Source organism: Bombus vancouverensis, chromosome 7 (genome assembly GCF_051014615.1).
Source record: "Bombus vancouverensis nearcticus chromosome 7, iyBomVanc1_principal, whole genome shotgun sequence".
NCBI classification, from domain to species: Eukaryota; Metazoa; Arthropoda; class Insecta; order Hymenoptera; family Apidae; genus Bombus; species Bombus vancouverensis.
Genome location: NC_134917.1, coordinates 5,299,070 through 5,322,848, shown reverse-complemented (window position 1 = coordinate 5,322,848; position 23,779 = coordinate 5,299,070). Strand labels below are relative to the sequence as shown.

General features: G+C 34.7%; 1 protein-coding gene across 7 annotated transcripts in view; it reads left to right on the top strand.

The window, feature by feature from the left end:
• Window positions 1–23,779, top strand: part of LOC117164223 (uncharacterized) — a 335,191-nt gene that overhangs the window by 89,034 nt on the left and 222,378 nt on the right. Inside the window, exon 2 of one of the 7 annotated variants that reach the window (XM_076619719.1) lies at window positions 13,824–13,896. The exons of 5 other annotated variants lie outside the window; for them this stretch is intronic. The gene's annotated coding sequence lies outside the window, so the exon portion shown is untranslated. Of the gene's footprint in view, window positions 1–13,823; window positions 13,897–14,504; window positions 14,791–23,779 lie in introns of those variants that run through there. One more of the 7 variants, XM_076619720.1, reaches the window with a different exon arrangement.

Below are 23,779 nucleotides of genomic sequence, written 5' to 3'. Positions count from 1 at the left end.
GATCTCGCTCGAGTTGCTCTTCGACTGGCGGAAACAAGGTGGATATAAATCGCGCAAGAACGTCTCAGCAAGAGGATCGCAGTCGTAGAGAACTGGAGGATGGCTGGAGTAGAACTATGGTGTGGTTTTCGGCAACAAACAGGTTCAACTACTTTTTGACCTGTTATCTTGCTCACGTTCGTAATTGTTCGTGGCACGGAACAGTTCTTGCTATCGAATTCGCGGTTCTTGTGCCACTCCTCGTTCATTTTCCATCGGTCAAGAAGAAATATATTAGAACGAGGAACGTTTAAGAGAAAGAATAGTCTTTGCTTTTTCTCCCGTGTCGGTTTTCAAATCGAAAACTCCAACTTAGTTATGGATATTGTTTCTAGTATTTATTCTGTTTTTCGTAATGATATTTTTTGAAAATGGGGGGAGTTGAAATTCAACTAATGGTAGTTGACCCTATTTGGTATAAAAGTTGGAAGAAATTCGATACATTTGATAAACTCTGAAAGAAAGATATTTTTTCTATCTTATAGCTGGATTTATTAATTGTGGACTTATATTACAATTACAAGATACACGTACGATTAGAAATAATATACACGAAGAAATAACAAGTAAAATGTATTAATACATAACTGTTTTTTCAATATTTCATTCAAGAAATCGAGCAATTAAAGTCTTGCGAAAAATAATTAATTAAATAACATACACATTTATAATAAAAATAAAAGACTTTATTCTAAATTAGTTTGAAACGAAAAGAGATAATTTCTTCTCAAGATACACCTTAAAATACATAAAGTAAAATTAACAGAAAATCACAAACGACGAGCGTCAATTTTTACTAATTCACCGCTTCTTTTTGATTTCTCGTTTGACGAATAGAATTTCGGACAAATTTTGCTCGGGCAGAAATCAAAAAGCTTCAATCAGAACGAAAAATTCCTATAATCTTGTCGAACAATATTTTTCGTGAAGTTACGGCCGAAGATTGAACACGTGTAAATGCAATTTCCTACGATAGCAAAGTGTTTTCTAAAATCCTGGACGTCTTGGAGCGCGGAATGCAATAGGAGGGAAACGTAAGGAATTTGCGTTTCGCAAACATGGCGACAACATAGGTAAAGTGCGCTAGTTTTATGAAAATCAGTATGCTTTGAACAACGAGATCGTCGAAGGAAAATCGCGTGGGCCAACGCAGTTCAACTTAATAGCGCAATTGCAACGAAACTTAGACTAGAATTGCTCCACTTTCGGAGAATGGATTCGGGCGCGTAGCTTCGTCTTATAAACTGGCGTACAATGATGGAATATGTCTCGACAGTGAGCGCCTCTTAAACGAGCTTCATCTGTTTGCGCTGTTACCATTAACGTTAACAAATTTTTTCCTAGGAAAATTTCGCGACTCTTTTCTCACTCTGGAAATCATCAAGATTAGCAACAGTGGTTGTGACAGTTGATTAAGTTAATCTTATTTTCAGTCATAGGGGAATAGCTCATCAGGATAGCAGAATGTTCGTGTTAAATAAATATAAAACATAGTTAAAGTATAGTGATAATGATCAATGAACAAAAATGTATGAAATAGAAAGTAATAAAATTAAAGAATTTCAATATAGATAAAAAGTAAGGTATCCAAAGTAAAATATTCATTATAAAATTTAGAGTGCGAAATAAATTTCTATTCAAATTCTATTTTTTTAGTTGTATTCATAATAATATAAATTTGCGTAAATACGACATGTTTAGATTTACTGGTATTTTCTTCGCAATAAAGTATTTTTTAATTTAAACCGTGTATACTGACGTGATTACATTATAAATGAGCTGGTTCCCCGGAAACGCAAAAATCGTCTGTATATTATTACTTCCTCAAGTAATTAAATGCAAGGGAGCTGAATTATTTTTTTTTTTTTCAAAATCTTATTTTATAGCAAAACTAATTACAGTTTCTATTAAGTCAACGTTTTCTTTTAACCAAGTCAGTTTCTATATTCGTCAACGTTGCTCTCTCGCAACTACAAAGGAATGTTCTATAGGAATTATGTCTGACATCGTAACAATTTCGTTTCTTTATACAGAGATAATTAAATTAACACCTCGCGAGATTATTTTGGAATACCTTAAACTTCTATGTATTTTCATTCGTTTCTTAACACAACTGCAAGATGAAATTGTATTCAATTTTTTAAATCGAGTCATTTTTTTTATCATATACATATAAATCGTTTCTTCGACTTGTACATACATATAATGATACTGTATTGGAGCTATATTGGAACGAAGTATATAAATAATTCATGAAACATTTCAACTTCCTTAGCAAAAACGAATTTAAACATAACCATTCGTTGACAAATTCCTCATTCTTGTCGTATCTTTCATAATCCGAAATCTGCTAGCAAGGGGTTGAAAAATAAGAACTGCTAAGTAAGATGAAAAGTTTCGGCTACATAAAGAGGATACAAACGATTCCCTTAGTTCGTTGACATACAGTCCAGGATCTTAAACGAATTTGACGAGCGCCGTTAGAGGAATGAATTCTCTTTCGACTCGTTCGCGGGAGGCCAAATAAGAAATTTAATCGTCGACGTCGGCGAGATGGAGCGACGAAAACTTTTATTTGTTCCCCGCGAATGAGCTTACGGCACGCGAAGCATGCGAAAAGTCCGAAACGAAGTTTTCGAAGCGACTTCAAGCTCCAGTCGAATATCGCAAATTCGACCCCCGTATACTTTGCTCTACGATGAGACGATTCGAATCCATCCTTGAAAATAGAACGCCCTCGCCGTTGCCGAGAGACTCTCTTCTACCAGAGCGACGATTCAAACGCTGCATTCAACTTCTGTCGCAACTTACCCTTCTACACTCATTTCGTATTCGTCGTTTCCCTCTTCTTTGTATCCGGAATTTCTCCGCTACTTATAAAACGAACTCCTTGATGAAAGTTGACGCTTCATAACCGTACGAAATTTTCGTGGAAGTCGAAATTGTTAGAGAATTGTTTTTTAAAATATTTGGAATACGCGTGGCTTGGATATTTTATAACGATTTCAGTGAATCGTTAATTTATTAGGAATTTCGTAACTCCACAGAGTTCTCGTAGAAACAGGAATTTTCAGAGGTATTGTTTTTTAAAAAATAATTGAAATATGCATTATTTGGGAATTTTATTGTAATTTTATTAATTTCATTGACTTTCAGTATCAAACGAATTGTTCGCTTATAATATTAGAATATTAAATCATGGTGTTTTCATAAATATTATTTACGTAATAGTATAGTTTCTCCATGCCAAATTTATTACCTTAATAATTCTGGTAATAATTCCAGGTAACAATGTACCGTTAATTGCAAGAAAAATTTCTAGAATGAAATTTTTGAAAATACTACTTCCCTGAAAAATTTTACGTTGTAACTTAGCAATTTTATGCTCGTTTCTATGCCATGTTTCTTTTGTCACAAGAAAATAATATTTCTCGTGCTAATACAAATGCCAGGAATATAAACGACAGAAATAAAGTAGCAACGAAGCGAGTATTTTCTAAAAATTCTTTCTCCGATGTCTTCTAGTTTTTCTAGATCGCGAGCAAAACCACGAAATTCCAGGTATCAAGGAAACAGACAATGACAAATCTTTGTTTAATGATTTGCAAACACGAGACAGTTGTTTGATATTTAAAAAGTCGGTAGAAAGGTTAAGACGATATTTACAAAAAATTAGGAGTTTAATCCTAAACTTTATCTTCTAATAAAATAAATAGTTGTACTGAAATAACCATAAATTACAGTCTTGATACTCTGTTTATAATTTCCGTAATTTTTACGATAATTAAATATCACAAGAATTTCTACCCAAATTAATATTAACGAATACATAGCATATTAATGATAAATAGAATATGTTATGAGTTTAGAGGCAGTTTCAAGGAATAATACACGTTATCTGATAAACAATAATTGCAAAGTTGCTTTTAACTCTCACAATTACTTTTAATTATACTACATTTTATTCTGCCTTTTGTATCTTTCTTTTTCTGTATTTTATTATATCCTCATTACGATTCTTTGGAACGTCTTCCTACCTCTTTTACAATGGCAGAACAAGTAATTTCCATAAAATTGTTACGAGATCCTAGTTAGTAGCCAAAAGATTAAAAGACTCTAAATTTGATTCAGACACGATACCAGCGACCTAAAGCTTCAACGATCCTGCTTTATGACCGATGTCCATCTCGTAAAACCTAGCTCTTAAGACGCCAAAAATCCTCTCATTTTCGTTCATCCAATCTATTCTTCCAAGTTACACAACATACAGCTCCAATAAACCGCCCCTATCTAACGATAATCAAACCGTTACTCCAACTCAACTTCATTTTACCAAACTGTTTCTGAATTTACCTCATTCAAGAACTGGAAACTAGATTTTTGTCAATTTACCAATCTTAATCCTTCCTCCATTTCGTTTCTTTACGAAACGTCAGGCCGTGATCGCTAATTGAAAACCGTCGTGAAATTCAAGTCGCAATCGGTTAAAGCTTGTTCGCTCTGGAGCTTCAAATAGGAGTTCCTTAATCCCGACGAGATTTCACCAGTGTTGGTTATCTGGCGACGATTAAAATGCGATTTTAATTTACCACGCCGCAACGGATTTACACTGCTATGGCTCTTGAAACGGCTCGACGGTAATTTCCACCCCCGATGTCCCGTGAAATCTGACGCTTTTCCGGTTCTCGTCTTCTATCTCGCAGCGTCCTTCGCTTCCATCGCTTTACCCGGAGATTGGATTGTGGCTGAAGCGTCGAGGATCATGGCGTATCGATCTCGCGTATCGGAATCCCAGTTCGTTCGAGTGATTAAATGGTAGATTAGGTTATGATTAGAAGCAAACTGGGTGTGGCGGAATCTCGTTCGTCAAAACGGCCAAGTAGCTAGCAGTAGTCACGGGATTCGAAGTGGATTTATGTTGGAGAATATGTTAATTTTCTTGCTTCTGACAAGAGTTACATTTGGCATTCGCAGAATTTGTAGAAATAAAAGAGTTTTCTTGAAGAATTTATCTTTACATTTTGAAAATTTTCCTTATTGTGAGTTATTACTTGTAGAAACATTTTATGTATATATTATGTGTATTGTATGAACCAATTTGAAATTTCATTAACAGATACCGTAACGAGACTCGACAACCATGATTTCAATCATTTACGATTTAATCCTTAATTGGTATCGTTGAATTATGAGCCATTCATAGAAGTTTGGATTGTATAATTTAATTCTCATTCTGCTATCATTTTCCATGATAATAATTATCAACGTTAGTTTACAATTAAATATTATAAAATTAATATTATAACTAAAATCTAATTTAAGTTGTTATGAAAACTTACGTCTCAACGGTTTCACTTACGAAATAATGTTTAATTGTATAGTCAAAAAAATGTAATTTAATTTGTGTAATCTATATTTGATTAGCCGTAACAAATATCGAATTACATTAGTATAAATATCAATGTATTTTAGGTAAAATAGATGGAACATATAATTAGGTTCCATATACACAACAATCGGAAACGAGAATGAATCATTTCGATGTTCGGCAATTTGAGGCTGGTTTTTAAACACCAATTGAGTGGAAAGTGATTGTCTGGAAACTCGTTGCGCCTGATGCGATCGAACTTTTTCATTATGCTCCTGTCGGTGACCACTTTTCTCCTCCTAAAGGTCATTGAACCATTTTGATGACGCACGGGTACTGAGAAACTTTTCCGGGGAATTAACTCTTTTGCTCTGATTCGTACCCTTATGGCAATAACGCCATCATCCTCTGTGAGAGGTTGAATTATTACAGTTCACCGTTCCCCCATCATTCGACGGCTACATCAGGCTGATAATATGAAGTACCATGAACAACATCGTGCAATTTCTGAATGCTTAATATCGAGTTGTTAACGAGAAGAATTATTAGTTTGTTACTGAGACCGAAGCTGAAGGGTTTTTCCTCATTCGCTATGTGTCTGCTTGTATGACTTTGAGTAGTCATAATGAAATGTAGCTACGTTCGAGTATTTGAAGTAATGTTCCTTCCTTTTTGAAGTAATCTTTCTCTGGAACCTCAATCCATTTGTAAATAAATCTTAGATATTGCATATTTTCATATAAATGTGTTTCATTTTGATATACTTATTTTGCTCTTTTTAATTCTCTAAAACAAGAGGCTTTAATTTGAACTTTAATTTAAGGCAAGAGATAAAGAAAGGCAAAAAAACGAATGGAGAACTTCCTTTTTAGGAGAGTGCAAAATATTTGTCCTGCCCTAAAAATTAAATGTACTTATCCGAAATAAATATTATTTTACAGGACTTTATTAATTACCTTCTTGTTTTACACTATACATTTTCTGCTATAGTATACGTTACGTTGTATATTAAGCTTTGAAGCACCGAATTTCACGTAAATAACTACACCTTAAATTCTATACTAGTTATGTTTCTCATCCTTTTCCTTTTTTCTTCTATTCAATTTCTGATTAATACACCCTTTCTCGATACGGATACCAAAATACCAATTAACCGCTCACCTTATCCACCAACATCCATAATAATGCTAGAGATAATGGTGCTCCATTTTCATAGATACTATAAATCTCCCATAAATCCTACATTTGTCTTAAAATTTAATCCCAATATTTAAGGAAAATTTGGAACTTTATACTTTATGAAGATTCTCATTTTTACTATTTTCCATGCAATAAAATAATATTCAATATAATTTCTTCTCTATATAATAATAATTTTTAAAATAATATATATTTGTATATTCATATGTAACTTAGGCTATCCTCAAACAATTTCTACACGTTATACGTAAATGAATACTAACACGTTGGCAATTCTAAATTGAAAGGCCATCGTTTATGCTGATGTTCGATTTCGATTACACGCGTTTCTAATTAACATGTTTAATAAAGGATACAGGGTTCGAGATACGTACAAGAGATTAATTACGAAGATATGTTTTAATAAGAGTAACTTCTATAAAATATGAATAGGACTAGAGTTATTATTAATAATTAAAAAAGTGAAATAATTTAAAAGTTCAGAATAACTGCAGTTAAATAAATGTGGTGCTATAATAATTTATTTTATTCCAGTTTTTATAAGTATTTCTATGTATTATTCGCATAACGAAGTCCTGCTTTTAATCGCATAATTCCATTTGAATCTAAATTACAGTTTTAGTATCAGATACAAGAATGTTAATGAATTAAATTTGTAATAAATTGTCTGAAGAATTATTTATCTACAAAAGAAGTACATGCGATATCAGTAAATAATGAGAAAGACACAAAAGGGATAAATAACAGTAGAACAAAGAAGAAAAACAGAAAATAGAGAAAAAATATGAAACGAGCATCGAATAGGTAGAAGAAAACATAGCAATGTAGAGAAGTTCAGTTTCAACAGACAGAAGAGCTGTTCAATGAAAAGTCGTTAGGTTCGCGTGTTTAATACTCAACTATGCTATCCTCGATCATTGATAAATCACAAGATCGTATATCTGTGTACATTATCGTGATAATTGCACTCGATACTGAAGATAGATGGTAGGGAAAATATCGATATTACCTGCTCATAAAATATTGACAATCAAAACCACTTTTCCAGTTAAATTGTAGCGAGAGTTGAAACAAACCCAAATAGAGCTTAAGCAACGCAAAAATTTATTTGTCAGCATTAATTTTTAATATTTCCTACAAATTTATCTATGAAGTTATACATACTAAACGATTTATATGATTTTTGTAACAGATTTACAGAAGCATTATGTATTTCTGATTTTTGTTAGCGTGGAATGATGAAATTAATGCTGCCACAAATATTTTAATAATTTTATGATAATAAAACGCAAAGAATAATTTTTATATTTAATCCAAAAATGTTCAGAAACATTTAGAAGCATCTAAAACATCACATGATTTCGAAATAAAAGATTTTCCTTCTGTCACGAAAATTTTTTTCTCGCACCCTTCCATATCAAAAATACACGTCAAGTTGAGAAGACAGTGAATTCATAGGGGCGGAAGACTCACATTTTCACAGCTTAAACCCTTGCATGCTGTTATTCGATAATTTTATTAACTCTCTGAAAGGGAAACGAGCGGTCATGCAGTTAAGAGAGAGAGAAAAAAAAAGAAAAAGAAATGAGAAGGAAACTTTAAAGGGATTTCCGAGCAGTTCACGATACTCGTCCATCGTCTACTATTTCGAAAGCTAGACATTCCACTTGGCTTGATTCGTTCTATTTCAAGAGATTTCGTTTTCTTTTTCCTATGCTTCCCTCCCGTGTTCCTCTTTCGTATGGCTTTGTTTTTTCGCAAGGTTATACGAGCCACTATTCAACCTTCTGAAGATTTCTTTTATTTCACTATGGAACAAATAACGAAAGTCAGACGTATCCAGTGATACAATGATAAACGGTTTTCCATTTAACAACCTCGAAGAAATATTGGTTGTCCGGAAAATTCTTTCCGATTTTTTTCATCCCCGTCATTACTTGAAATTACAAATGGAAATGCGATGCATCAGATTGTTTTCCGTTAAATCGTGGAGAACCCATACATTAAAACGGTTTATGTTGGCAGGCTTCATAAAATGCTCGTGGATGGTGGATTTTAATATTTTTTATGTTTCTGCTAATTCACGTGTCGTATAGCGTGGGTTATTCTCGATCAACTTTTTGATGTGATCTTCATCAGTGATGGAGCCGGGCGTTCTTGATCTTCAAGGTTGAAATCATCAGCTTTAAACCTAGAAAACCACTTTTGCACAGTTCTTTTATCCATAGCACCGTCTCAGCGCATATTCTGTTTCGGTTTGTGTGGCACTTTTGTTTTTCCGATAAAAAAAGCATCAAATGCCTGTTATGCACTTTGTTTTCTTCCATATTTAAAAGCGTATAAAACTAACGAAAATTAACGTGTCTTAACAAAACTTTTTCCAAAGATGTCTAAATTATCACTTTAAAAAATATTTACACATGTCGTTTGTTTTCAATTATTCTAATATATTCAGACCTGTCTTAATGCCACCTACCGGAAATCGGCACGAACTTTCCGGACAGCTATAAGATATTTATTATCCGTTCTATTATGCAATGAAGAACCATATTAGTTTCTTAACCCTATCGCCGGAATTTTCTTTCATAGAAATATGTCCTAATATTAAAACTCTGAATGGAAGAATTCAACAATAGTTAACTAGTCTCTTAGCAATGAATTTGTAATATTTTCGTAGAAAATGAAAAAGGCTTTTCTTAAGAACTCATAAAGTGCTGCGTAATGTCTGCTAAATTCAAATAAATATACAATACTGTACAAACATTTTATAATTAAGCATACTAGTTAAAAATGTTCTAATTTTGTAAATGAATTTAAGAATGCACGGTATTATTTTAGTTTTACCGTATACATTAATAAATATTTCACTCAAGAATTATTCATTTAAAATACTTAATATTTTGTGTAACTTAGAAAAAGTTAAATAAATAGATGATTAAAATACCGACATTAAAGATAAGATAATACACTAATTCAGAATACACTAATACACTAATACAGCAGAATTTAGATCAAATTATGAACTAATGCATCAATAGAATAACACTTTAAAAGTATTATTTTCTATTCATACATATATATATTTTTTTATGTGTATTATATATATTTGTTTTATAATCATTCTTTACATAAAGAAAAAATTATATATATATATATATAATACATAATACCTGCAATAAATACAATAAAATACATGAACGCAGTGATGAAAAAGAATTAACTCGAGATCGCGACAAAGGCTCTTACACATCAACATTCAATCCTATTCCCCCACTCTATATCTTTTTTGTTTTTGCCCGTCGTACTCGATGTTTTCCTCATTAGTTACCAACAATGGAGTCGGGCTTTCATGAATATTTACACAATACCAAATGAGAGCGAGCAAGTCAGTCTGCAACAATACATCGGTTATATTTGAGTTTGATCGTCTCTCGTGAATTATGTTGCTATTGTTGGGCGGATGTGCGCGTTTATTTCTTGACATTGAAAGGAAAACGAAGCAGTAGTTTGATGCTTCACGATCGATGATGTTCGTAATGAATATGGAAGACTTATCGATGATCATCGTAGGCAATCGTACATACGTTTTCATTAAAAAGAAAATAGAGAAAGGAAATCCACCTGTAATTTCACTGTCTTATGTAATCGAGGGAGGCTCGTAGATCGTTTATTAATCAACGTTTTTCTATTTATTAATCAACGAAATTGATAATTCCTTTCTTGGAATTAAATAAAATTCAAAATAATAAGTGCGTAAATTTTGTGGTGCAAAATGATGATAATTTTACAATTTTCTATTTTCTATTTATCAAGTTGTTCTTCTGTTTTTAATTAATTGATTTCTATTTGATTAATTAAGGAAGAAAATCGCTACTCTGTTTATTGGAAATCAGTATAGTTTATGATGAATTAGTTTTATGCTTGTTGCATAACAAAGTTATAAAGTATTGATACTTATAGGTATTCTGTACTCATATTGCTCCTGTAACTTATCCTGCGAACATTCAAATGCATATAATCAAATTTTCGCAAAAATTTACTAATAGTTCTAGAAATTCCGTTCACGTCTGAATTTAAAAATTTCATGAAAATCTAAAATCATGATAAGAATATAAAATAAAGTAGTAAAACTAAAATAAAATTTACAAATAAACAAAATCTGCAACTACAACAGAGGTTACAAGAATTCGAATTGAAATTATTCGAAATTATTCACAGATTATGCGAATTGAAATATCTCATCTTAGTTTATCGTAATTTCATTCGCCGACTATTTAAAAAATGAAAACATTGTATTTCGCGTGAACTATGTATCTGTATATCTAGAAGCGTATTTGCATCATAAGTATGTGGAATGATCGTTCAATTCTTAATCGACTTGTTAGTCGATCGATACGACCGAAGTTTCGTATTCTGGCATTCGGAACGGAGCAAAGACTTCCGCGGCAAGATTCTCGATGGATACGTAGAGCTTACTGGTTTCAAGTTTCCAAGGAAAACTCCGGCTGGAATGCAACTAACACATTTGCATCTCACCGCATCGGAAACTTAGGAGCGACCAGGCCACAACTTGACCAAAACTCAGCCAGCTACATCGAAGTAGTTTCGACTAGAATCCTGTAAGGATTAAGTCAGTGGCAGCTGATGTCAATCGGTGCCTGTTACTTTAGTGTTACTGTTTGTGTGCCAGAGCTTTTGTCACGTCGAACTTTCGCGGGAACAAAGACATGTTCCGGTTACTTTGCAAGATTGGCAGAGGTAATAAAGATCTTTTGATTTGCATATTATTGAAAATTTTTAAAATTATATAAAGTAACAAGCAAAAATTTTTTTGTATAAATCATACAAAAGTTACTGCTCGATATTGCTTTACTGAGAAAAACATATTTTTATTCAAAGAAAACTAATTGTTATCCTTTTGTAAACACGATAAAATCGTTTCCACAAAAATTATAGAATTTCAGTTTCTTCGATATCGGAGATTACGTTGTTTTACACGATTGTATTTAATAAACATTGTCGAATGCGTTAAATGAAATTCTAATAAAAACCGAAATATGTGCACCTACATATATTTACAAGCAATATCCAGAATGAGTTTCTCCCGCCATATTTTTCAGTTCTAACTATATAATGTACAGTATGATATCTGTCCCGTATGAAATTGTTCGAACAATTTGCAAAAATATGTAACTTTTATCAAAATATACACATTAATGCCAGTTAATCACTACAAGTGTAATTGTTATAAGTATAATTATTACAAGTACTTATTACATATGTATAATAAATGATATTTAAACCACAATATATTTTCATAAGTTCCAGAAACTTTCTTACAATATCCGACTTTTCTAATAATTTCAATAAATTGAATTAAGAATTAATATTTTCATGTAATATTATAGCAATAAGAAATTATCAGCTAAAAGTGGGGAAAATAATATTGGGGTTTTCAATAGCGGTTTACAGAGGCACGAAGTGGAATTATTTAGACGAATCAATATATTTACACAATAATGAAATCTAGGGATATCTCACGAACCGAAGCTAGAAGGAAGGAGGGCTGAAACGAACATTTAACGTAGCATTCGGCTCTCGAGGTCTGACAATTTTTATTTTGCACGATTTTCCGGCAACGTACCAGCGACCGGTTTTATTCGAATTTGCCGTGATCAATCTCCAGGCACGCGCGAATTTTCGATTTCGCGTTCGAAAATTGCAGCCATTCATTTCGCGATACGCGTCGACGCTAATAAACGAAAACGTTGAAAAAAGTCCGGGACGAACAATAGCTGGGAAATGAGGGGATGCGGCCGACGGGCGCGGCCTGTTCGGAGTACAGCCGAATATTCGATTCGTTTGTACGGTTGCTTTCGTTACCGGCGACAGTTTGTAAATAAATTACTGCATTCGAATTGCACTGTACACTGTCAATTCTGTAAATCTGACAGTATTAGATAATTTAAGAAATCTTTCAGAGAATTAGAGAACTTCTTCATAATTTTTCATTGTGAAATTTTGTAATATTCGTTAATATTCTTCTCTTTCAGTATCAGCTTTTCTTGTAATTGACTTGTGCATCTTCAGAAATTTTGTAGGTTTCCAGCGAAATTTCGTGTTTGAAGATTTGGATGATTGAGAAGTGACATTTTTAAAGTTCTACCATCTTTTTTTCCTTCCAGTAATTTGAGGAAGGTTGCAATCGTAAAATTAAAGCGGATTGTATTTATCCGAGGAAAATTAGAATCACTGAGAAAGAATTCGTTGAACCGTGGTTGTTAGTACGTACACATAAATTCAAGGATTTATTAAACGTGCGAGAGAAGTGTCAGTTTTACAACGACTTCGTAAAATTCGAAGTCAATCGGCAGGTAGTAAAAGAGACCTGTGATCTAGATACGCGACATAGAATTTTTCACTTCGTACTTGAATAGTTTTATCGATGAGATTTAAAGAATTGTTTGATTACTCTTTACAAATTGTTTGCACGGGACGAACTTTAACCCTGAATTCCTAAAAGGATTTATACTTCCTTTACTCGTAGACTAACAAATAAAAAGATACTACAACTAGAGTTGGCGAAATTGACTTTTAATAGGCTCAAATATAAACCTTCCTGATAACTTCTTCGACCGTAAGAGAATGAAAAGAAAATTATCACGAATGAACGCATCACGTCCTTTCTCGTTCCCAGCAATCTTCGTCTATCGTGAAGCAGAAGTTCGTTCGTCAGAAAGTGATTTCCAGAAAGCGGAACGAATTTTCTTAGGATCAGGACGCGTTTCGTAGCTGATCTCACGAGGATTCTTACGTTGGAACTTTCGCCTCGAATGTGACGAGGCAACGAAACCTCCAATTTTACTCCTTTTTGAATTCGTTACCCACATTCCCTGAAAGACTTGCCATCCACGAGATCCACGAAGATTCCAAACCTATAAATATACCTTCTCGTTACGGCCATTTTTGTAACTGACTCTGAATAAACAATACAATTAAGTGGTTCATTTTTCGAACACTTGTTTTTACCTCGTTTTCATTACGGTCATGTCTATTTATTGTTTAAAAACAATATTGTCAAATTTCAAAGAATTTCGTCATAAACTCTTATAATAATTTAATTGGTATTTAAATGTAACTGGAAGACTTAAAATAATTTATTCGTTTTTTTAATTGGAAAAAATTTATTAATAATATATTGTATTTTCTGTTTCAGGTAAGAGACTCTGATTATTATTCACGGATGCAATATTCATATAAAGTGCGTTATCGGAGCAAGCCTTAACACTGTATGTAAAAAATTTACTGATCATGTTATATTTTTTAGTCAATATATATTTATATTAATACTAATTACACAGTGATTAAGAATAAAGAATAAGTGCATTCTTGACATGAGAAACAATATTTTGTTAACAAAGCGTCTAAATTTCCTGGACTCGTTGAGAAATTCCAATAAACAATCAAAATAAATCGCTAAACGCACAATGAGATTAATGAAGCAGTTTTAATTAATCATAAAAAACAACTTTGTTTGACGCGCTGTAAATCCAGTCACCTTAGCAATCACCAAAATTCATTATTGGCGCACACGTGCCCCAATTAACATGATTGCAATCGCTAATTGCTGAAACTTTTCTAATCCATCCGATGTCTCAACCGAATCCGCTAACCAGCAGAAGGAAACCATCAATCACGTCCCTATCGTTGTTGTCTAAAAATTTTCGAAGCAGTAGTATAGGAGTTTCGCGTGCACGAATGATCCATGAATCGACAATAGCGTGCACATATTATTAGCGCCGCTTGGCCGTACCAAATATAAAGTCGGGGCATGGCGGTGAAACGGAATTCCGGCCTTCGTAGTCATTCGCGAAAACACCATCAGTGCCTTCTCGGCATTTCACGCGGCACGATCGTCGCACCTAAGAGCTTCTCCCCTCTTTACTTCGCGGGAGAACTCTAGAGAACTCGCGTCGAAATTGGCGGGAAAATTCCATCCATTCGCGAAAATGTGAGCAATTCTGTATAATCGATTCCTAGGAAAAGCGTTGATTGTTGGAAATTGTGAAACGTTAATTGTTATTGAGTAATTCGTGAATATTGAAAGTGTAGCTATGGATGAAGTGTGATATTTTGATTGAAATTTAGGGTTATTGGGGACACTGAAGAATTACGGAAAAATTGTAAGTTGACTAATGTACTTTTGGAAACTTAGATCCTATATCTTTTTTTAATTTCGTTCCTGTGAATACTCTATTCCATAATTTTGCAATTTCGTAATATTTTTTATTAAAAATTAAGGATATCCTTTGAGAAAAGAGTCAGTTATAGACGATGTGTTTGTAATCGGATAAAATCGTCGTACTTCAGGAATCAGGAATCAAAATCACTTGTATCGCTTGCTGAATTTTTCTCGAGCTTTCTTAGCTGTCCAGTTCCTGAACTCCTTAAATAAAATATCTAGAATTCTCATAGATTACAGATAAGCATTGTATATAAATTCTTATGATCATATTTTGTCACTGCTTATTCACGATTATTTAATCAATCAATAGTTAGAAGTTTTCAAAGAGATAGAGGTTATCACTAGAAATTTGTACTGTTACTAGTCTTTGTAATTTATTAGAACGTTAAATTGCACTAAACCCAAGAATTCCAGCAGTCCTCAAATGTAGAATAAAATCGTTGCACAGTATTTTCTAAATAGCTGACCTATTAAGTTAGTTACAAATTCAAAGTAATAAAGAAAATAACAAAAATTCGTCCAAGATTGTCCACTTAAAATTTTTTATACGTGTCACGTTTTCCCAATTTATTTTTCCCATAAAACGAAGAAGAAGAGGTAGAAAGCAAAAAAAGAGGATGCGATGCGTGTCATTCGCCCTGTTCTTTCTCCATCGCCTAAATCCACTCCCGATCGAATATTCGAAAAAACGTTCACCGTATAACTTCAGCCCCCGAAGTCACACGCTTGCACTCGCCAACGTTAATAACGCGACACCAGCAGCACCGATCCATACATATCGATGTATGAGATCGATAAATATTTATGTCGTGGCACACGAAATATTGATATCGTCCACGATTTAATGCATTCCACGCGAAGGAACCTCTCCAATCAACGAGTTTCCTCAGTTTTTTTCCAAAACGGTCCGCTTGACGATTCGCCTTTTTATTACTTTTTTCAATCGTTTGTCCGCTCGTCCATCGAAACTCGTTTGGAAATTTCTGCGATTCATCAACGCGGCTCATTTCCATTGCGTCGATCGCAATTTACTTCTCTTCTCCAACGATCGACGATAATTTCACAAGGTGCAAGTTGCGATTTAATCGCGTCCTTCGATCTGATTGAACAACAGTCCGATAAGAGGCGACAGGAGACCACCTATAGAAACGAAGACCGAGTTCGGTCAGCCTCTTAATGACCGTTTGTATCGTTTAATGAACGCCGGTGTCCAAGCTAAGGTGTAGTCCCTTGAGAGAAGATACATGTGTAGAGACGTTTTGGAAGCTGCCTTTCGACGTAGGCAATGCATATTTCGAATGACTGCAAAGCCATAGGGAGAGAGCTGAAGGGATCCAGTCGATGGAAGCTGATCTGAGACCCACTCCTCTCTCTCTCTCATCTCTTGAGAGACTTCTCTTAGGAAGATTATCAAGAAGAGACGAAGTTTCCTATATTACGTAACGTAATAGGGACATATGTAGAGGCATTTTGAAAACTGCATTTTAACTTATCTACGGATAATGCATGCTTCGAATGGTTGTAATGACACAGGGAGGGGATCGAAGAGTTTCAGTAACTGACCCGAAATAGGAGAAGATTATCAAAATGAGACGAAGCTTCCTATATCGTCAGGGACAAGAATGGTAAAGATCGAAGGAAGAAAGTATTAAGGACTGAAGATAGAGAGAAATGAAACTAGCGGAGGAGTAGAGCAACCTCGATGTAACTCAAATGGAAGCGAAGAATCGAGTGTTTTTTCAGTTTCATTCCGTTTCATTGAAAATCGGTGCTGGTACGAGGATAGATGGAAAAGAACTGAGAACGTAGGACTCGACGAACGAAGGAAAATAAGAGAGACTGGCAAGCGAGAAAGTAACAAAGGAGCTACTCTGAAAAACAAAGAAACTGTCAATGAATCTCGAAGAAAGAGGAGTATGGTTGGAATTTTGGAAGGAATGAGAGACCATCAGGGACGAAACGAACCGAGCGAAATAGTTTGCTTTGATAGAGACGTAGACAGAGGTAAATGCTTGCTAGCCAGGGCGAGCGGAGCACGGCTGGAAACAGTTGTCACTTCGTGATTAGGAGTTCAATAGCCCAGAAGTGCTATTACCACGAGACACGCTTCTGTGTCTACGTGGGTATGGATACATGTACACGGATGTGTGTGTGTGTGTAGACAGAGGTAGATGAACAGAATGGTAGAGAGAGAAGGAACGTTTAGAGAACTTCAATGCAATTCTCAGGCGGGGTCTCAATATTCGTGAAGTCAGCCGCTTACGCATACTTGTGCAGTGTGCACGTTTGCTGAAAGCAAGTGGACCAATAGCCAGGGAAAGATGACTGTCGTGTTGAGGAACACGGATTCCACCGAGTAACTAGTCGCATCTTGGCCTCGCTATTATACTCGAAAGGCCGAATCCGTTTGGCCAAGTGTCCTTTGCCGCCGTCTATTGGCTGAACTACTGGCACAGAACTTTGGAACCGGCCAAGGATAAGACCGATAATTGGCTGGAGATGGATTCCGATTTTGCAGCTCCCCGATCGTGACCTGTTTGTTAACGAACTCGCTGTTCGAGTCTCTCTGGGGTGCAGTGAAAGCCGAATTTTTCAGGGCAAGGATTTCCAAGGGGCTCCGAATACTTTCCGATTGTGGATCCAGTAAAATGAAGCGTGAAACCTGAAGAATCTGATTTTTACAGTGAAAGGAATTACGAAGTAGGGAAAGTTAAGAGAATTGCTTTTAGTAAATTTGGGCGATGCGAGAAATTGTATTTGGAGAAGTTTGATTTCTTTTAACTTATATGTGTGTAGAATATGACTTTTATTTAAAAGTATATATCATTTGCAATATCGTTATAATTAGATTGATTGTGATTTTATATGCATTTACAGAAAATTTGAAGGCGAAAAATTGTACAAAATGCACATAATATGAAATAGTATAGCATGCTTTCTATAATAGTAGTAACACAATTTTCGATCGAGATTCTACTTTTATAATTATGTTCTCAAACCTATGAATGTGCATAGAAATCCGCAGTATAGTAATGAATTTCAGATTTATTCATGGTTGTTAAGAATATCAAAGAGGTCACTAATTTCGTTACAAGAATTTACGAAAAAGTGGCTATGGAACGAACTCTGATGTTCCACTGGAAGCTAATACATAAATCATTCTGCTTATTGGACTTTAACTACAGTGAGCCACATCGCGACTCTTTCATCGAAATTTCATAACCGATATTCCCTCGTGACTTATTTGCGGTGATGAATCCAACAACGCGGTACTCTAGAATTCTCGATTCTACGATAAAGCCCGAATCCACAATAAGAAACCAGAATGACTTCTTTCCTCTCATCCAGTTTCGTTTGTCTCTTTTCTACCGTGCTGACACGCGCCACATATAGCTTATCCAAGGAAGTATCTAATTGAAATTGAATTCTGTTTTTATGGAAATATGAAAAAACGGTGTGTCTCTCTATGAGAACTAATATCGAAACCGCAAAGGCGGATATTGCTTCGAGATGCCTAAGTTCCCTAGAAGATGCCGCGCATCGCATCGGCGGGACGTAGGTGCCGTAATTCACTTGGAGTAAGATGGTTCATAACTTTTTAATTTATGAAACAAATTGTATAGTCACAATTGTAATTATTATATACCTTCAATGAACGTCAAATATAGGGAACATGGAAATATCATGCACAAAAATTATTGATACTGTCCTTAAAATAGGAGTTAAAATTTGTATAGGTCAGTTGACTGCTACTACATTTTTCATGAAATAGTCTTCTACGTATCGTGAAAACGTATTGCAGCAGAGAATAAAGCTATAGCTTAATTGTTTTTCCTCCATTTTTGTCGCTAAATGTAGACTAAATATTTTTTACACAATCCTTTAATTTGTCACTTACGTCGTTGTATCTTCAAGAATCGTTGAATCGTTTGCATGAAATTGTCAGCGATAGTTTTCGGTCAGAACAGCAGGTCGTAATAAATTGCTGGGAGTACAGGGGATGGGAAGTGATTTTTTATAATGGAACATTGGAAGTGGAACGAACAGTATCGGTGCACGAGTTGAAAGTTGAGCAGTATCTTGTTAAAGTTTTGGTGTTACATTTGGTGAAAGACAGTTGCAGCGAGGATCATTCGAAACTGCCTTATTTTGCTTGAACTACTTGTCGTAAATGTTCGTACAGAGATTAGTCGGGGAAATGGGGCGAACTTTCGCTGTTATTTCTTCGGTTGCATGAGCAAATCTATTCGAAAGTGGATTGATGCGCCATAAAAATCAAAGTTATAGTTTCCATTCGGTTCGATGAGTATTGGAGTGTTTATTTGAAAACGCATGTCAAATGTAATGTTTCTAATTCTAATCATTATCAACCAACTACAGATTAGACTTTTTTAAAAAGACTAACAGAATTTTTCTGATCTTTTAGCAGACTTGTAGACGACTTTGAACTCTGTAATATTTCTGTCATAGATTAAGAAAAATATATGTCAATTTTATTATTTCTTACTGTTCCTTATTTTATATAATACTTTATTTTCTAACACAAATATATTATAAGTACTATAACTAGTAGTAATATAACTTCATCGCTTAAATAATCAGTTTTTTAAATTTTGTTGGTGCTAGGAGTAGGTAAAGACGTGAAATCCGTTAATATGAAGAAGATTCTACAGTATTAAGAATCAAGTTCCAAAGTCGGAAGATTTAAAAGAATCCAATCCAAATTAAATTTGAAGTTTAATCGTTGTAACGAAACTGTTTAAATCGAACTTCTTTATGTCACATTTCTTCTTCTGAAAAATAACTTAAAAAGACTTATTCAAACTCTCCGAATGATTTACTAAACGCGAGAGATTCAAAGTTCTGTGCACAATATTTTAAAATCAAGTGAAAGATCCTCTCTGGTACGAGATCTTGTTCGGGAACGTTTTAAAATAGAATTTATTGCTGGTACTTGATCGAGTAACAAGAAAGGCGTGTCCAATTCTCAATTCGATCCCAATTTGACGATTACCGACTTCATTAAATTGTCTAATTTCACGAACGGCGAACCAGCTGGAAAAAGAAATTGAAACAGCTGTGGTAAGTCCCTTAACACCTCGAGCTCAATTGCGAGGGAGTCAATTGGCGAACGATTCGAATTGGCGGGGAAATCGAATATCCAGGTTATCGTGATTGATTACGGATCACCGCTTCTTCTTCGACCTTCTTTCTACTTTAGCTTCGTCTATTTTCTGTCTTTTCTACGTTATATTCGTTGCCTCTCCCTTGGTATTTCATGCCTCTACGTTCTCGCCATTTGTTCTCGTTATTCTCACGAAAGGATTCGCAAAACAGATGCAATTTGAAATCTGACCAATTTCGAAGTTCTATAATACATTATACATGTTTTAGTAGATGTTAATATTAATTCTTTGATTATAATATTGAAGTTCATGGTCCAAACAAGAAACAGAAATCAATACTAAAAGCTACAGGATCCTCATTGCAGACTATTTTCTCTCGAACATTCTCGAAACATTTCTTACTCATGCTCTACTGAAAAAGAATAATGCTCTAATAAAAGAAATCTTTCTAAATCCAAACTAAAGAAAATAGAGATAACTGCGATCATCAATCAACTCCAGAAATATTGGACACCAATAACCTTATAACAGCACAACATCACCAATCAACGATCGGAAGGGTACGAGCTTTTTCATGACGCAATAACTTCAACAATAATGAACCGACGATCCATCAACTCTGTTCTTCATAGTTCGATCCTTGTCTTATGCACAAGGGGAGGAAACGTTTCTTCCCAAAGAGGATTACGCGGAGACGAAGCATAAGGCAAGGGGTTGCTTGCAAAACAAGAGCGTGCAAGCCGCCCAATACACTCGAACTGATTTGCTCTTACGCCTGAAAGCGTGTTTAGTCGCTGTAGGGATTTTTAATCGAGAAAAGAAAGACTTTGATGACGATGTCTGGCGTTCAAATTGACATAATCCGGACTCGTAGCGTAAAGGGGATCCTCTAGGTCTTTGTACTCCTTTTTTTCACAAGTACAGCCCTCGAGTACTGGAGATTTTTTAATTCCTAGGACTGCTACGCGACACGTCTCCGTCATTGATTTTCCCTTGACTTTTGACGAGTGTCGCAGACGAGTAGGAATTAACTTCTGAAATTTAATCCACTCTCAAGGCTTTTGGCCGGGATTACCTTCGTTTTGGGCGCATCTGTTGCTCGAGAGTACCTTTAACATCCCTATTCTAACGGAATAGGGTTCACAGCATTTTATAGTTTCGTCGACTATCTGTATTTTTGGCTGTATTTTTTACTGCGTGACGTGCCTGATGAGATGATGAGACTGATGATGTGACGTAGAAAGCATAGATTATTTTGGATGGTAACTTTACTATTTTTAAAGACGATTTATGCAAAAAGCATGACGTTATTTGTCAATTCTCTTTCACAGAGTCTAGACTTTATTCTTTATTAAAATCAATGTCTCGACTTTAAAACCTCTCTATTAAAATTTTCAAGGAGAACTCGGGCTCTGTGCTATTTATTTTTCATGAGTAAAGTAGTGTGTGAAAGTAATATGAGATCTTTGAAGATCTAAAACAGGTACCAGAAAGTACACACTGAGCTATGGATCATTGCGATATTTACATCCACCTCTCAATCTTCTTCAAATTTAAGCTACCAAATCGCGTAGGACGACTATTATAGCATTTTGTTTGTCTAATAAATTTTATTTAAAAACATACTATTTTATTTAAAAACTGCTATCAAATTCGATAGTAATGTATCTATTGTATTACTTTTAGAATAATTCATAGACTTGCAAATCTTTACTATCACGTATAACACAAATCAAGCTGAGTTCATGAGGGATTATCCTTTAATTCTAATTTCTAAGATCCAGAACAAACAGCAGAATCACAGACCGCTGTTTGAAATCGATTTTGAATTGATCGCGGTCAATGCGCCAAAATCGAGGCATTCTGAAAAATGTCCCAAGGGTGCTTTTCCATTCTTTTCTCTAGTGGCTGAAGGATGAATATCACGGCTTTCTAGCCTCCTGTACCCCTTGCAAGTTGACGCCCGAGTCACGAAGCCATCTGTTACAGTTCGTCGAAGTTTCACCCGCGGAAGATCGTATTTATTCGCACGGGAGGAAAGAAGAAGAAAGGAATCTCGTATTTTTCACGAACGGATGAAGAGTTTCGAGAAGTTTGAAGTGCACGACCGATTTGTCGATCCTCCCTTACGGATTCTTCCATGACCCAAAGAACGTTTTGATCGTAATTTTTGATGATTATGATCTATGACTTGATTCGGGGTAATTGAAAGCAGTGGTCGAGGGAGAAAAGCCTGATGATTATTTTATGTTTAATGAAGGAATTAGGCGAGATTACGTTAGAAGTTATCTGGAGTTTAGGTGATATTTCATGAATAAATGGAGTGCGGGATAGTATTTAGCCTATATTGCCTGTGTTGGTTGGTTTATGTAGGCACTAGATAGTTCACGAAATATGTAGAACGATAAAGACTGTGTTTCGTAAACTGAAATTCCTCGGAATTAATTAACGCTTTTGCTAATAGGATGTGGTTAAAGTATCCGATACTGTTCATAATTACTGAGAATTTGTACTCGAAAATTTGCAATAGATAGAGTAGGTAATCAATATTGGATTTATTATTAATATACATTTTAGATAACTTTGACAGCGTTAAGGTATTTAATAAATTCACTTTTTATTATTAAATAACTTCACTTACGATGTTAGTTAGTATTCTATCTCTTTTTAATGAGAATTAAACTAAGTCTATTAATTTTATCAATAGAGGACGAATAATCATTTTTGAACAGTACATATTTTGATTATTAAATATTCTTGTTCGTGGAACACGAAGCCAAACTTTTTATCATGTTATTCCCATGAAAATTAATTTAGCTTCGATAGACTGTCATAAAAAACTTACTACAAGTAATTTCATACGTAGCACAAATTGATTTATCTAAATCGTTTCGTTGGTGTTGCGGGAAAGTTGCAGCCGGGACTAAAAGTTGAAATTAAACCTTTCCTGTCTGTGATTAAAGGAATTCTTCCGCGTAAAACCGATTAATTTTATTCACGTGTGAACTCGCCGCTTTAAATCACACGATCCAATGCACCTGATACAATTTCCTCCGCGTTAGATTACCTAAAATTTATGAGAAGACCAGACAAATAAATTACCATTAAATACTATTGACATAATTCTAATAACTATGCGTTTAACAAGCAAAGCGTTCATATTAATATCGTTATTTGTTTAAAACCTTCAATTTATATTTAGTCTGACCATCTATCGTTAATAACAATATTTTATATATAATAATATTTTATATATGATTTTATGTCATGAATATAGATACGAATATTATATTATAATTTTTTATTGAGAAAGTTCGATAATATCGAAGACTTGGGACTTTGTGTGCGAAAACTCAAAGATCGACATGACACGGTAATGCGAGTGGGGTCTCTGCTAATGCTGTCACGTCACGTCACGTCACGCCTTCCAGGTGGCCCGAACCGAGTGACCTGTCGATGACAGCTTTTCTATCGCTGACGCGCGACGCGATGCCTATAAGATCGAAATTAACCCCTGTAACGCGTCAATTCACCCCTTTGCCCAGAATTCATTCCGCTCGATTAACTTTGAACCTGCGATCCAAGAGGATTTGAAAGTAGGGCACGTCGATCTTCGCCTGTCTCTCGAAACAGTTAAGTTTCATTCGCTTTGGATATGTGGGAAAAATCTTGTTATGTCGTTTCGACTCTAATTTCTTGCACTTGTCACATTATTACTAATTTCTCTTTGTTAGTGACAAAATATTTTGCCTAGAAATGGAGATAGGTAAGAGGTTCTTAAAATTTGTTTACTCAAGGATC